The sequence below is a fragment of the Bos javanicus genome, chromosome 15 (genome assembly GCF_032452875.1).
Source record: "Bos javanicus breed banteng chromosome 15, ARS-OSU_banteng_1.0, whole genome shotgun sequence".
NCBI classification, from domain to species: domain Eukaryota; kingdom Metazoa; phylum Chordata; class Mammalia; order Artiodactyla; family Bovidae; genus Bos; species Bos javanicus.
In genome coordinates this window covers 16,267,631-16,282,899 of record NC_083882.1, presented here as the reverse complement: position 1 = coordinate 16,282,899, position 15,269 = coordinate 16,267,631, and positions in this window count along the sequence as shown.

The window sequence follows — 15,269 nt, the reverse complement described above, 5'->3', positions numbered from 1 at the left end:
TAAATCACCCAGTTGCTGGACTTAATCAATTACTACATTAATGGGAGTGCCCATCTCATTTAACAAAGGGTTAAAATGACATGCTTGTAACTGGGAAGAGCCATTTTAAAGATTTTGTTTCTCATCTGTACTATTAAAAGCATTTGTGACATCTCATCTACATGCCCCACAAAGATAGCACTTTTCATTCATAGCCTCCTCCTTCAGTCTGAACACAGTGGTTTAAAGTATACCAAGGGTGATCACTTCCATCCAAAGTGGATTCTAAAGACTATTTCTTAATGCACCCTTCAACCACTGCTTCTGGAAGATTTGAGTCTCCAGGACTTTTTACTTTTATTTCTAAAAACTTGTTGCACAAAAGAATCATTGCTGATAGTGTCAAATTTATTTGTGTCATCCTCATCTATGAGAATTTCAGCTGCCCCAGTATCATATATGCACACTACCCAGGAAAAGAGGGCTCTCCAGACCTGTGAACAACCTGCTTATGATGTCATTAATTTCATGTTGAGTATAATCCTCAAGGGTGTCTTTCCTAAGTATCATTATAGATCAACATGCATGAGCAACATTGAAACCACAAATCCAACACATACAATAAAGTCACAAAAACCAATACACAATAGACCATTTAGACTTAATTGATATCTACAAGACACTACCTCCGTAAAAAGCAGAATACACATTCTTTTCAACTGAGTATGGAATGTTCTCCAGGATAGACCAATTACTAGCTCGCAAAACAAGTCTCAACAATTTAAGAAGATAGAAAAGATATCAAGCATTGTTCCAGACCACAACTGTATGAAACAAAAATCAACTACAGAGAGAAGAAAGATTTTAAAAATATATATGGAGACTAGACAACATGCTACTAAAAAAAAATCATTGGCTCAATGATGAAATCAGAAAACATCTCAAGAAAAACATCAATGAAAGCATTATTTTACAAAATCTATGTGATGTAGCAAAAGCAGTTCTAAGAGTGAAGTTCATAGCAATACATGTGTTTCTCTAGAAACAACAGAAACTCATACAACCTAACCAATCACCTAAAAGAATTAGAAGAAAACAAAGCCCCGAGTCAGGAAAAGGAAGGAAATAATAAAGATCAGAGAGGAAACGAACAGAGTAGAAATTTCAAAAAATAGAAAATATCAATGAAACCAAAAATTATTTTTTTGAAAAGATAAACAAAATTGACAAACCTCTGGCCAGACTCACCAAGAAAAAATGAGAGATGGCCCAAATGAATGAAATAAGAAATGAAAGAGGAAAACTAACAACCAATACCACCAACATACAAAAAAAGTACCCAGCAAGTTGGGTAGCCTATAAGAAATGGACTAATTTCTACAAACTTACAGAGTGCTAAGACTGAGTCAAGAAGGAGCAGATAATCTAAACAGATTGATCAGTAGAAGTAAAACAATCTGTAATTTAAAAACCTCCCTGCAAACAAAAGTCCAGGACCAGATGACTTCACAGAGGAACTCTTCTAAGCACATATAGAAAAATATATACCTATCCTTCTCAAGCCATTTCAAAAAATTAAAAAGCAGGGAACACTATTATCCTGACATCAAAATCAGATGAAGACACTACAAAAAAAGAAAATTATAGCCAATATATTTGATGAGTATGGATTAAAATCACCAAAAAAAATCAGCAAACTGAATCAAACAATGCATACAAAGGATCACAAATCATGATCAAATTGAATTTATTCCAAGGTCACAAGGATGCTTCAATTTATGCAAGTAAATCAATATAATGCACCACATTAACAAAAGGAAAGACAAAAACTATACGATTATCTCAATAGATGAAGAAAAGGCATTTAACAAAATTCAACATCCATTTATGATAAAAAAAAAAACTTTCATCAAAATGGATATAGAGGGAACATAACTCACCATAGTAAAGGTCTTTTACAACAAACTCACTGACACTATAATACTAAAAGCTGAACCCCTTCTCACTAAAATTAGGAACAAGACAAAGATGCCCACTCTCATTGCTTCTATTTAGCATAGTATTGGAAGTACTAGCAACAGTAATCACACTAGAAAAAGAAGCTATCCAAATTCGAAAGGAAGAGATAAGACTGTCACTATTTGCAGATGACAGGATACACTACATCAGTTCAGTTCAGTTCATTTCAGTTACTCAGTCGTGTCCTACTCTTTGCGACCCCATGAATCGCAGCACGCCAGGCCTCCCTGTCCATCACCAACTCCCAGAGTTCACTTAGACTCATGCACATCGAGTCGGTGATGCCATCCAGCCATCTCATTCTCTGTTGTCCCCTTCGCCTTCTGCCCCCAATCCCTCCCAGGAACAGAGTCCTTTCCAGTAAGTCATCTCTTCGCATGAGGTGGCCAAAGTACTGGAGTTTCAGCTTTAGCATCATTCCTTCCAAAGAAATCCCAGGGCTGATCTCCTTCAGAATGGACTGGTTGGATCTCCTTGCAGACCAAGGGACTCTCAAGAGTCTTCTCCAACACCACAGTTCAAAGCATCAATTCTTCGGCGCTCAGCTTTCTTCACAGTCCAACTCTCGCATCCATACATGACCACTGGAAAAACCATAGCCCTGACTACATGGACCTTTGTTGGCAACTAATGCCTCTGCTTTTCAATATGCTATCTAGGTTGGTCATAACTTTCCGTCCAAGGAGAAAAGGTCTTTTAATTTCATGGCTGCAATTACCATCTGCAGTGATTTGGGAGCCAAAAAAAATAAAGTCTGATACTGTTTCCACTGTTTCCCCATCTATATGTCAAGAAGTGATGGGACCAGATGCCATGATCTTCGTTTTCTGAATGTTGGGCTTTAAGCCAACTTTTTCACTGTCCTCTTTCACTTTCATCAAGAGGCTTTTTAGTTCCTCTTCACTTTGTGCCATAGGGTGATGTTATCTGCATATCTGAGGTTACTGATATTCCTCCCGGCAATCTTGATTCCAGCTTGTGCTTCTTCCAGCCCAACATTTCTCGTGATGTACTCCGCATAGAAGTTAAATAAGCAGGGTGACAATATACAGCCTTGATGTACTCCTTTTCCTATTTGGAACCAGTCTGTTGTTCCATGTCCAGTTCTAACTGCTGCTTCCTAACCTGCATATAGGTTTCTCAAGAGGTAGGTCAGGTGGTCTGGTATTCCCAATTCTTTCAGAATTTTCCAATTTATTGTGATCCACACAGTCAAAGGCTTTGGCATAGTCAATAAAGCAGAAATAGATGTTTTTCTGGAACTCTCTTGCTTTTTTGATGATTCAGCGGATGTTGGCAACTTGATCTCTGGTTCCTCTGCCTTTCCTAAAACCAGCTTGAACATCTGGAAGTTCACGGTTCATGTATTGCTGAAGCCTGGCTTGGAGAATTTTGAGCATTTACTAGCGTGTGAGATGAGTGCAATTGTGCAGCAGTTTGAGCATTCTTTGGCATTGCCTTTCTTTGGAATTGGAATGAAACTGACATTTTCCAGTCCTGTGGCCTCTGCTGTTTTCCAAATTTGCTGGCATATTGAGTGCAGCACTTTCACAGCATCATCTTTCAGGATTTGAAATAGCTCAACTGGAATTCCTTCACCTCCACTAGCTTTGTTCGTAGTGATGCTTTCTAAGGCCCGCTTGACTTCACATTCCAGGATGTCTGGCTCTAGATGAGTGATCATACCATCGTGATTATCTTGGTAATAAAGATCTTTTTTGTACATTTCTTCTGTGTATTCTTGCCACCTCTTCTTAATATCTTCTGCTTCTGTTAGATCCATACCATTTCTGTCCTTATCAAGCCCATCTTTGCATGAAATGTTCCCTTGGTATCTCTAATTTTCTTGAAGAGATCCCTAGTCTTTCCCATTCTGTTGTTTTCCTCTATTTCTTTGCATTGATCGCTGAGGAAGGCTTTCTTTTCTCTTCTTGCTATTCTTTGGAACTGCATTCAGATATTTATATCTTTCCTTTTCTCCTTTGCTTTTGGCTTCTCCTCTTTTCACAGCTATTTGTAAGGCCTCCCCAGACAGCCATTTTGCTTTTTTGCATTTCTTTTCCATGGGGATGGTCTTGATCCCTGTCTCCTGTACAATGTCATGAAGCTCAGTCCATAGTTCATCAGGCACTCTATCTATCAGATCTAGGCCCTTAAATCTATTTCTCACTTCCACTGTATAATCATAAGGGATTTGATTTAGGTCATACCTGAATGGTCTAGTGGTTTCCCCTACTTTCTTCAATTTAAGTCTGAATTTGGCACTAAGGAGTTCATGATCTGAACCACAGTCAGCTCCCGGTCTTGTTTTTACTGACTGTATAGAGCTTCTCCATCTTTGGCTGCAAAGAATATAATCAATCTGATTTCGTGTTGACCATCTGGTGATGTCCATGTGTAGAGTCTTCTCTTGTGTTGTTGGAAGAGGGTGTTTGCTATGACCAGTGTGTTCTCTTCACAAAATTCTATTAGCCTTTGCCCTGCTTCATTCTGTATTCCAAGGCCAAATTTGCCTGTTACTCCAGGTGTTTCTTGAGTTCCTACTCTTGCATTCCAGTCCCCTACAATGAAAAGGACATCTTTTTTGGGTGTTAGTTCTAAAAGGTCTTGTAGGTCTTCATAGAACCATTCAACTTCAGCTTCTTCAGCATTACTGGTTGGGGCATAGAATTGGATTACTGTTATATTGAATGGTTTGCCTTGGAAACGAACAGAGATCATTCTGTCATTTTTTAGATTGCATCCAAGTACTGCATTTCGGACTCTTTTGTTGACCATGATGGCTACTCCATTTCTTCTAGGGGATTCCTGCCTGCAGTAGTAGATATAATGGTCATGTGAGTTAAATTCACCCATTCCAGTCCATTTTAGTTACACTACATAGAGAACCTTAAAATCTCCACCCCAAAAATATTAGAACTAACACATGAACTCACCAAGTTTGCAGGATACAAGGTTAATATTTTAAAAATCTGTTTTGTTTATACATATTAATAATCAAATATCACAAAGGAAAGTTAAAAAAAAATTCCATTTAAAAAATACCTAGGAATAAAATTAACCAAGGAGATGAAAGACCTATTTACTGAAAACTGGACTGGAAGAAACACAAGCTGGAATCAAGATTGCTGGGAGAAATATCAATAACCTCAGATATGCAGATGACACCACCCTTATGGCAGAAAGTGAAGAAGAACTAAAAAACCTCTTGATGAAAGTGAAAGTGGAGAGTGAAAAAGTGGGCTTAAAGCTCAACATTCAGAAAACGAAGATCATGGCATCCGGTCCCACCACTTCAGGGGAAATAGATGGGGAAACAGTGGAAACAGTGTCAGACTTTATTTTTAGGAGCTCCCAAATCACTGCACATGGTGACTGCAGCCATGAAATTAAAAGATGCTTACTCCTTGGAAGGAAAGTTGTGTCCAACCTAGATAGCATATTCAAAGGCAGAGACATTACTTTGCCAACAAAGTTCCGTCTAGTCAAGGCTATGGTTTTTCCTGTGGTCATGTATGGATGTGAGAGTTGGACTGTGAAGAAGGCTGAGCACCAAAGAATTGATGCCTTTGAACTGTGGTGTTGGAGAAGACTCTTGAGAGTCCCTTGGACTGCAAGGAGATCCAACCAGTCCATTCTGAAGGAGATCAACCCTGGGTGTTGTTTGGAAGGAATGATGCTGAAGCTGAAACTCCAGTACTTTGGCCACCTCATGCAAAGAGTTGACTCATTGGAAAAGACTGATGATGGGAGGGATTGGGGGCAGGCGGAGAAGGGGACGACAGAGGATGAGATGGCTGGATGGCATCACTGACTCGATGGATGTGAGTCTGAGTGAACTCCGGGAGTTGGTGATGGACAGGGAGGCCTGGCGTGCTGTGATTCATGGGGTCGCAAAGAGTCGGACACAACTGAGCAACTGAACTGAACTGAACTGATAAAACATTGATAAAGAAAACTGAAAATGATTCAAAGAAATGAAAAAAAATATCCCATGCTCTTAGATTAGATTGGAAGAATCAATATTATTAAAATAGGTAAACTACTCAAAGAAATCTGCAGACTTAATGCAATTTCTCTCAAAATACCCAGAAGTATTTTCATAGAACTAAAACAGATAATTCTGAAATTCATATAAAACCTCAAATTGACAAAGCAATCCTGGGAATAAAGAATAAAGCTGGAATTATAATCTTCCAGACTTTAGGACTATACTCCCAACCTATGGTAATCAAAGTAGGGTGGTATTAGCACACACATAAAAAACAGAACATCAGAACATAAATCAATGGAACAGAAATAGAGAGCCCAGAAATAAATCCACACACCTATGGTCAATCTATAACAAAGGGGACAAGACTTTATAATGGATAAAAGACAGTCTCTTCAAGAAAAGATACAGGGAACGCTGGCCAGCTACATGTGAAACAATGAAATTAGAACTTTTCCTCATACAATATACAATACTAAAGTGAAAATGGTTTAAAGACCAAAATTTGAGACATGACACCATAAAACTCCTAGAAGAGAACATAGACAGAACACTCTTTGACATAAATTGTAGCAACACATTTTCAGATTGGTCTGCTAAGGCAAGATAAATAAAAGCAAAAATAAACAAATGAGACATTTAAACTTAAAAGCACTTACATAGCAAAGGAAATCATCAAGAAAACAAATAGATGATCTATAGAATGGGAGAAAATATTTACAAACAATGCAACCAACAAGGGGTTAATATTCAAAGTATTCAAATAACTCATGCAACTCAAAATCAAATAAGCAACCCAGTTAAGAAGGGGGCAAAAGACCTGACTAGACAGTTTCTAAAGAAAACACATAGATGGCTAAGAGGTACATGAAAAGATGCTCAACATTGCTTATATCAGAGAAACACAAATCAAAAGCACCATGAGATGTCACCTCACACTATTCAGAATAGCCATCATCAAAAAGCCTACAATTAATAAATGCTGGAGAGGGTGTGGAGAAAAAAACCCCACTCCTACACTGTTGCTTGGAATATAAATTGGTGTAGCAGTTTGGGAAACAGTATAGTGGTTCCTTAAAAAACTAAAAGTAGAACTACCATATGATCCAGCAATTCCACTCCTGAGTATGCATCCAAAAAAGAGGTTCTCAAAAATGCAAGTGAAGACAAATCTCTGACTATAGCAAACCATAAGCTGATGTCATGTAATTAATTTTATACAGTAATGAGTTTTGCAGCAGAACAGTATTCTAATTTAGTTCTGCCAAAGTCAAGTGAGACCATATCACACCTTCCAATTTGGCCCGTACAAAAATTACCCTCAGCTCCTTGTCCATTTTATAACATCCTCATGCTCTTGAGATATGACAGATCAACAGTGGAACAAACATCAAGGGTAGATTGATTTAGATACTTGCCTCTGACTTGATAGAAAACACAGGAGCAGTGTAGCAAATTACAATGAAACTTCCCAGTCCCAGGAATGAGGTTGGTAAAGCTTCTTTTGTGCTTGCTTTTTTTTTTTTTCCTGGAAGGCCCTTAAACTTGCACTTGTTCCTTTCCCAAGAAAGCAACACCTACATACCAACTTACTAGGCAAACAGTCATACACGACTATTAAGAAACGGAATGCTTTTCTGTCAGTTCACATGGAGCACTTTATTAATGCCACATTTGAGTCAGTCTTATTAAACAAAAAAACTATTTAAGAGCTCCAGCACAGAGCATCGATGCACTCTGCCAGGTCCATGATTTGCATTTGAAGGATAAGATTCAGTGTTCACAGTCAATCACAAGTGAAACTACTACTTTGAGGGGCATATTAAATACACCAGTAATCTGGGCATCAAGATACTCAAACTTTGAGCTCTAGACGTTGTTCTTTCACTGTCACTTATACAAGCATGAAGTCAAACTGATAAGACCTAGATGAAAACAGTCCTTTTATGTGAGGTTCAACAATTTTTATTCATTTCTTTCTAAAGATAATGAGCTTGTAGTACTAAAGACTGATGGAAATTAACAAAACAAAAACTAAACCTGCCTCAGCCACAATTCAGTTTTCTTCCCCAGATTCTTCCCAAACCATCACTATATAAAAGATCCCAAAGAAAAGCTTTTCAAAAACCACTAAAATAACCAAGGAACCAAATCATACTAATATTTTGACTGATTTTAAGGCACTGATCTCAGGAAATCTCACTATTGTTCTCTCTATGCAGATCAAAGCTGAAAATGAGCAACAACACTAAGAAGCAGTATGTGTGGTCAAAACAAAACAAATGGTGAGCAGATCTGGGGCAACAGAGCTTGGTCTGAATATGAAAGTAGAAAGTTTTGCACATTTAAAAATTTTTGGTCATTAATGCATGACAATGATTATATTCTAAAAATCTAGGTTTTCACACAGTAAATCTATTCCCTGTTATATATATATGACAGCACTTGACCTTTCCAGCTAATAATTATACCGTTTTTCTTTATTAATTTGCTTCCTGCTATGTTCACAGCAAATTATTCCCACTTTCTTTTTTGCAATTAATTGTATGATTTGTTTAATTGATCCTTCCCCAGTTTGGATATCTTTTTCCAAATTGTTGCTATTTCTTTTAAATTGTGATTTAGTATTTAGGAAAATGTTACTTTCCAACTGTATAAAGACAAAATATAATAACTATGTTCTTGAACCTCTTTTTGATTCTTGAACCCAATTCCCACCACATCAAAAACAATTCTAGGCTATGAAGAGAGTGAGAATTCAACTCAGTTCTGACACTTTCTACCCAGAGGCAGCATCACATTCTACAGGTCACGGATTCAAGACTACAAGACTAAATTCAGGTGGAAGTTACATGCCCTAATTGTTGCTATAAATAAGAAATCCCCATGACCCCTTCCTCTGGTTCAATTAATTTGCTAGAGCAACTCACAGAACCCATAGCAATATTTTCCTCACCAGATTACCAACTTATTACAACAAGATATAACTCAGGAACCATCAGAATAAAGAGATACACAGGGCAAGGCACAGAGCTTCCATACTTTTTCCAGGCACTTCACCATCTCAGCACATGTAATCTGGAGGTTTTACAAACACTGTCCTTTTGGGGTTTTACTGAGGCCTCATTACTTAGGCATGATTGATGAAATCCTTGACCATTGGCAACTAATTCAATCTCCAACTCCCTTTCCCCTCCCCCAAGGTCAAAGGGATGGTGCTGAAAACTCCCATCCACTCCCAAAGCTAGTGGATGTGATGGAATTCCAGTTGATCTGTTTCAAATCCTAAAAGATGATGCTGTGAAAGTGCTACTTTCAATATGCCAGCAAATTTGGAAAACTCAGCAGAGTCCACAGGACTGCAAAAGGTCAGTTTTCATTCCAATCCCAAAGAAAGACAATGCCAAAGAATGCTCAAATTACTGCACAATTGCACTCATCTCACATGCTAGCAAAGTAATGCTCAAAATTCTCCAAGCCAGGCTTCAACAGTACATGAACTGTGAACTTCCAGATGTTCACGCTGGATTTAGAAAAGGCAGAGGAACCAGAGATCAAATTGCCAACATCCACTGGAACATCAAAAAAGCATGAGAGTTCCAGAAAAACATCTACTTCTGCTTTATGACCATGCCAAAGTCTTTGACTGTATGGATCACCACAAGTTGAGGAAAATTCTGAAAGAGATGGGAATACCAGACCACCTGACCTGCCTCTTGAGAAATCTGTATGCAGGTCAGGAAGCAACAGTTAGAACTGGACATTGAACAACAGACTGGTTCCAAATCGGGAAAGGAGTACATCAAGGCTGTATATTGTCACCCTTCTAACTTAACTTATATGAAGAGCACATCATGAGAAACGCTGGACTGGAAGAAGCACAAGCTGGAATCAAGATTGCCGGGAGAAATATAATAACCTCAGATAGGCAGATGACACCACCCTTACGGAAGAAAGCGAAGAAGAACTAAAGAGCCTCTTAATGAAAATGAAAGAGGAGAGTTAAAAAGTTGGCTTAAAGTTCAACTCAGAAAACTAAGATCATGGCATCCGGTCCCATCACTTCCTGGCAAATAGATGGGGAAAGAGTGGAAACAGTAACTGACTTTATTTTTCTGGCATCCAAGATCACTGCAGATGGTGATTGCGACCATGTAATTAAAAGATGCTTACTTCCCTTGTGGCTCAGACGATAAAGCGTCTGCCTACAATGCAGAAGACCCAGGTTCGATCCCTGGGTTGGGAATGTCCTCTGGAGAAGGAAATGGCAATCCACTCCAGTACTCTTGCCTGGAAAATCCCATGGATGGAGGAGCATGGTAGGCTACAGTCCATGGGGTTGCAAAGAGTCAGACATGACTAAGCTACTTCACTCACTCACTCCTTGGAAGAAGAGTTATGACCAACCTAGATAGCATATTAAAAAGCAGAGACATTACTTTGTCAACAAAGGTCGGTCTAGTCAAGGCTATGGTTTTTCCAGTAGTCATGTATGGATGTGAGAGTTGGACTATAAGGAAAGTTGAGTGCCAAAGAATTGATGCTTTTGAACTGAGGGGTTGGAGAAGACTCTTGAGAGTCTCTTGGACTGCAAGGAGATCCAACCAGTCCATCCTAAAGGAGATCAGTTGGGTATTCATTGGAAGGACTGATGTTGAAGCTGAAACTCCAATACTTTGGCCACATGATGTGAAGAGCTGACTCATTTGAAAAGACCTCAATGCTGGGAAAGATTGAGGGCAGGAGGAGAAGGGGATGACAGAAGATGAGATGGTTGGATGGCATCACCAACTCAATGGACATGAGCTTGGGTAGGCTCCAGGAGTTGGCCAGACAGGGAGGCCTGGCACACTAAAGTTAATGTGGTCACAAAAATTCAGACACGACTGAGTGACTGAACTGAACTGAGGGGAACATTTCATGCAAAGATGGGTACAATAAAGGACAAAAATAGTATGGACCTAACAGAAGCAGAAGATATTAAGAGGTGGCAAGATACACAGAAGAACTACACAAAAAAGATCTTCATGACCCAGATAATCACGATGGTGTGATCACTCACCTAGAGCCAGAAATCCTGGAATGCAAAGTCAAGTAGGCCTAAGAAAGCATCACTATGAACAAAGCTAGTGGAGGTGACGTAATTCCAGTTGACCTATTTAAAATTCCAAAAGCTGAGTGCTGTGAAAGTGCTGCATTCAATATGTCAGCAAATTTGGAAAATTCAGCTGTGGCCACAGGACTGGAAAAGGTCAGTTTTCATTCCAATCCCAAAGAAAGGCAATGCCAAAGAACGTTCAAATTACCACACAATTGCATTCATTTCACACACTAGCAAAGTAACGTTCAAAATTCTCCAAGCCAGGCTTCAACAGTACATGAACTGTGAACTTCCAGATATTCAAGTTGGTTTTAGAAAAGGCAGAGGAACCAGAGATCAACTTGCCAACGTCCATTGGATCATCAAAAAACCAAGACAATTCCCAAAAAACATCTACTTCTGCTTTATTGACTATGCCAAAGCCATTGACTGTGTGAATTACAACAAACTGTGGAAAATTCTGAAAGAGATGGGAATACCAGACCACCTGATCTGCCTCTTGAGAAATCTGTATGCAGGTCAGGATGCAACAGTTAGAACTGGACATTGAACAACAGACTGGTTCCAAATCGGGAAAGGAGTACATTAAGGCTGTATATTGTGACCCTTCTAACTTAACTTATATGCAGAGCACATCATGAGAAATGCTGGACTGGAAGAAGCACAAGCTGGAATCAAGATTGCTGGGAGAAATATCAATAACCTCAGATATGCAGATAACACCACCCTTATGGCAGAAAGCGAAGAACTAAAGAGTCTCTTGATGAAAGTGAAAAAGGAGCATGAAAATGTTGGCTTAAAACTCAAATTCAGAAAACTAGGATCGTGACATCCCGTCCCATCACTTCATGGCAAATAGATGGGGGAAAATGGAAACAGTGAACAATTTTATTTCCTTGGATGAAAAGCTATGACCAACCTAGATTCCATATATAAAAAGTAGACTTTTTATATGCTGACAACAGTCCATATAATTAAAACTATTGCTTTTCCAGTAATCATATATGTATGTTAGAGTTGGACCATAAAGAAAGCTGAGCACTAAAGTATTGATGCTTTTGAACTGTGGTGTTGGAGAATACTTTGGAGAGTCCCTTGGTCTACAAGATCAAACCAGTCAATCCTAAAATAAATCAGTCCTGAATATTCATTCTAAGGACTGATACTGAAGCTGAAGCTCTAATACTTAAACCACATGATGCGAAGAACTGTATCATTAGAAAGACCCTGATGCTGGGAGAGATTGAAGGTAGGAGAAGAAGGGGATGACAGAGGATGAGATGGTTGGATGGCATCACCAACTCAATGGACATGAATTTGAGCAAGCTCTGGGTGTTCATGATGGACAGGGAAGCCTGGCGTGCTGCAGTCCATGTGGTTGCAAAGTGTCAGACAGGTAAGATATTGAACTGGCTGAACACTTAAATTGGTGGACTGAGAAATGTCTATGTTGATAAACATTTATTAGAAGTATTTTTTTTCATTTACTCATCAAGAAAAAAATGAACATGAATTTTTTTCTTTATTTTTGTATCTGAGTCACCAGAGAAGCCCCCATACAGCTTTTCAAAACTGGGAGATAGGCAGCTTTAAAGTCATCTTCCTTTTATCTCTACAGCCTGCAAAGAAGTCAAATTAAAATTACTAGGTCTAAGTTATCTGATGTTTTTGATATACAAGTCAAGAATTAAGAGAAATTTTAAGACATTAAAGAGAAATTCTCTTAAGGGAAGAGAATTTAGGACAGGTAAAATGATGTCTGTAGATCTGAGGGTAAAAATAGAGGTAAAACTACTTTTTCAAAAAATTCCCTGCTTACTCGCAAAAAAACACTTTGATCACCAGTGGTGTCTGAAATATACCCACAGACATCTGTAGAATGTGTCAGATAATTTTTAGCAGTACTCTTTGGACTCAGAGAATGTCCAATTATTCATTCATTTATGGACACAAAAACTATTTTAAAGAAACATTTACTAAACATTTTCATTTCTTCTTCCCCACATTTAAAAGTCTAGAGCCTCCCTTCATCAGCATTCCCCAACACCACCAGCTAATCTCATGATGGTTTTCAAAGACCTCTTGTATATGATTCCATCCAGCTTTGCTCAACCCAAAGTGCTTTAGGATCTAAATGCGAGCTTCAGTAGCTCTTCCTCAAGACACACACATGTATGCACACACACACACATCCTTCAGCAAGGCATATTTCTCATTAAAAGCAAGTATGCTGTGAATAGCAACAAAAACTTTACCCGTGGGGAACATATGAATTTTCAAATATTAGATTGTGCATTATGAGATACTATGAATAAGGAAATGTAACAAGTATATTCTGTTCTTAACAAATACCACCGACCCACATGCCATATCCTCCATCACGTGCAGTTAAACACACCCAAGTCATTAGAAGAATAAATTTTAGAATTAGCACAGAAAAGTTTTCTTATCTCTAAAATATTGCCAAAATTATTATTTCTAACCGACCTTAGAGTGCTTAGTAGATTTCAGAGTTTTATGAATGATAAGTACGTCTATCTGTCCTGTCTTACAGAGTAATAAATGGGCCAATTTCCTTTGTCTTTGCATATGAACAATCTACACTTTGCCTAATAAAGGCTATGAAAGGAAGTGAAATTCACTGAGAAAGAGCTTGGGCTATAGCACCTAACTGCAAGGATGGAACTCTGACTCTGTCAGTGCCTGTTAACTTTGGAACTATTCATTCATTCAAAAACATTATTCAGTCTTCAAAATATACAAGCAGCTCATGCAGCTCAGTTTTAGGAAAGCAAGCAACCCAATGTAAAAATGGGCAGAAGACCTAACCAGACATTTCTCCAAACAAGATACACAAGGATCAACAAACACATGAAAAGATGCTCAACACTGCTTGTTATTAGAGAAATGCAATCAAAACTACAATGAGTTATGACCTCACACCAGTCAGAATGGCCATAATAAAAAACTCTATAAACAATAGATGCTAGAGAGAATGTGGAGGAAAGGGAAATCTACTGCCCTGCTGGTGGGAATACAAATTGATACAGCCACCATGGAGAACAATATGGAGATTTCTTTAAAAACTAGGAATAAAACTACCATATGACCCAGCAATCCTACTACTGGACATATACCCTGAGAAAATCATGCACCCTGATGTTCATTGCAGCACTATTTACAATAACCAGGACATGGAAACAACCTAGATGTCCATTAACAGATATGAATAAAGATAATGTGGTACATATAGACAACTGAATATTACTCAGCCATAAAAAGAACAAATTTGAGTCAGTTCAACTGAGGTAGATGAACCTAGAACCTGTTATATAGAGTGAAGTAAAAGAGAAAGAGTAAAATAGGTATTGTATATTAAATTCTCAGAGAAGGCAATGGCACCCTACTCCAGTACTCTTGCTTGGAAAATCCCATGGACCGAGGAGCTTGTTAGCCTGCAATCCATGGAGTCGCTAAGAGTCGGACACGACTGAGCGACTTCACTTTCACTTTTCACTTTCATGCATTGGAGAAGGAAATGGCAACCCACTCCAGTGTTCTTGCCTGGAGAATCCCAGGGACGGGGGAGCCTGGTGGGCTGCCGTCCATGGGGTCGCACAGAGTCGGACACGACTGAAGTGGCTTAGCATAGCATTAAACTCTAGAAAAATGGTACTGATGAACCTATTTGCAGGGCAAGAATAGAGACACAGACATAGGGAAGGGACTTGTGGACACAGCAGGGAAAGGTGAGGGTGGGATGAATTGAGGAAGTAAGTACTGAAATACATACATTACCATGTGTGAAACAGATAGCTAGTTGGAATTTTTGGTATAACACAGGGAGCTCAGCCTAGTGCACAGTGACAGCCTAGGGGGTCAGATGAGGGTGGTGTTGGAGGGAGGTTCAAGAAGGAGGGGATATATGTATACACATGTCTTATTGAAGTTGCTGTATGGTAGGAACCAACACATTTTAAAGCAAGTATCCTACAATTAAAATAAATTTGAAAAATTGTATTCAATCAGTCAAAAATTTATTGAGTGCTAATAGTGTACTAGGCACTATTTTAAGTGCTTGCAATACAACAAAGAACAAAACTAAGCTTCCTAATCTTTTCAAGATTATAGTCTAACAAGAAGAGAGAGAATAAATTATCAGTTCAGTTCAGTCACTCA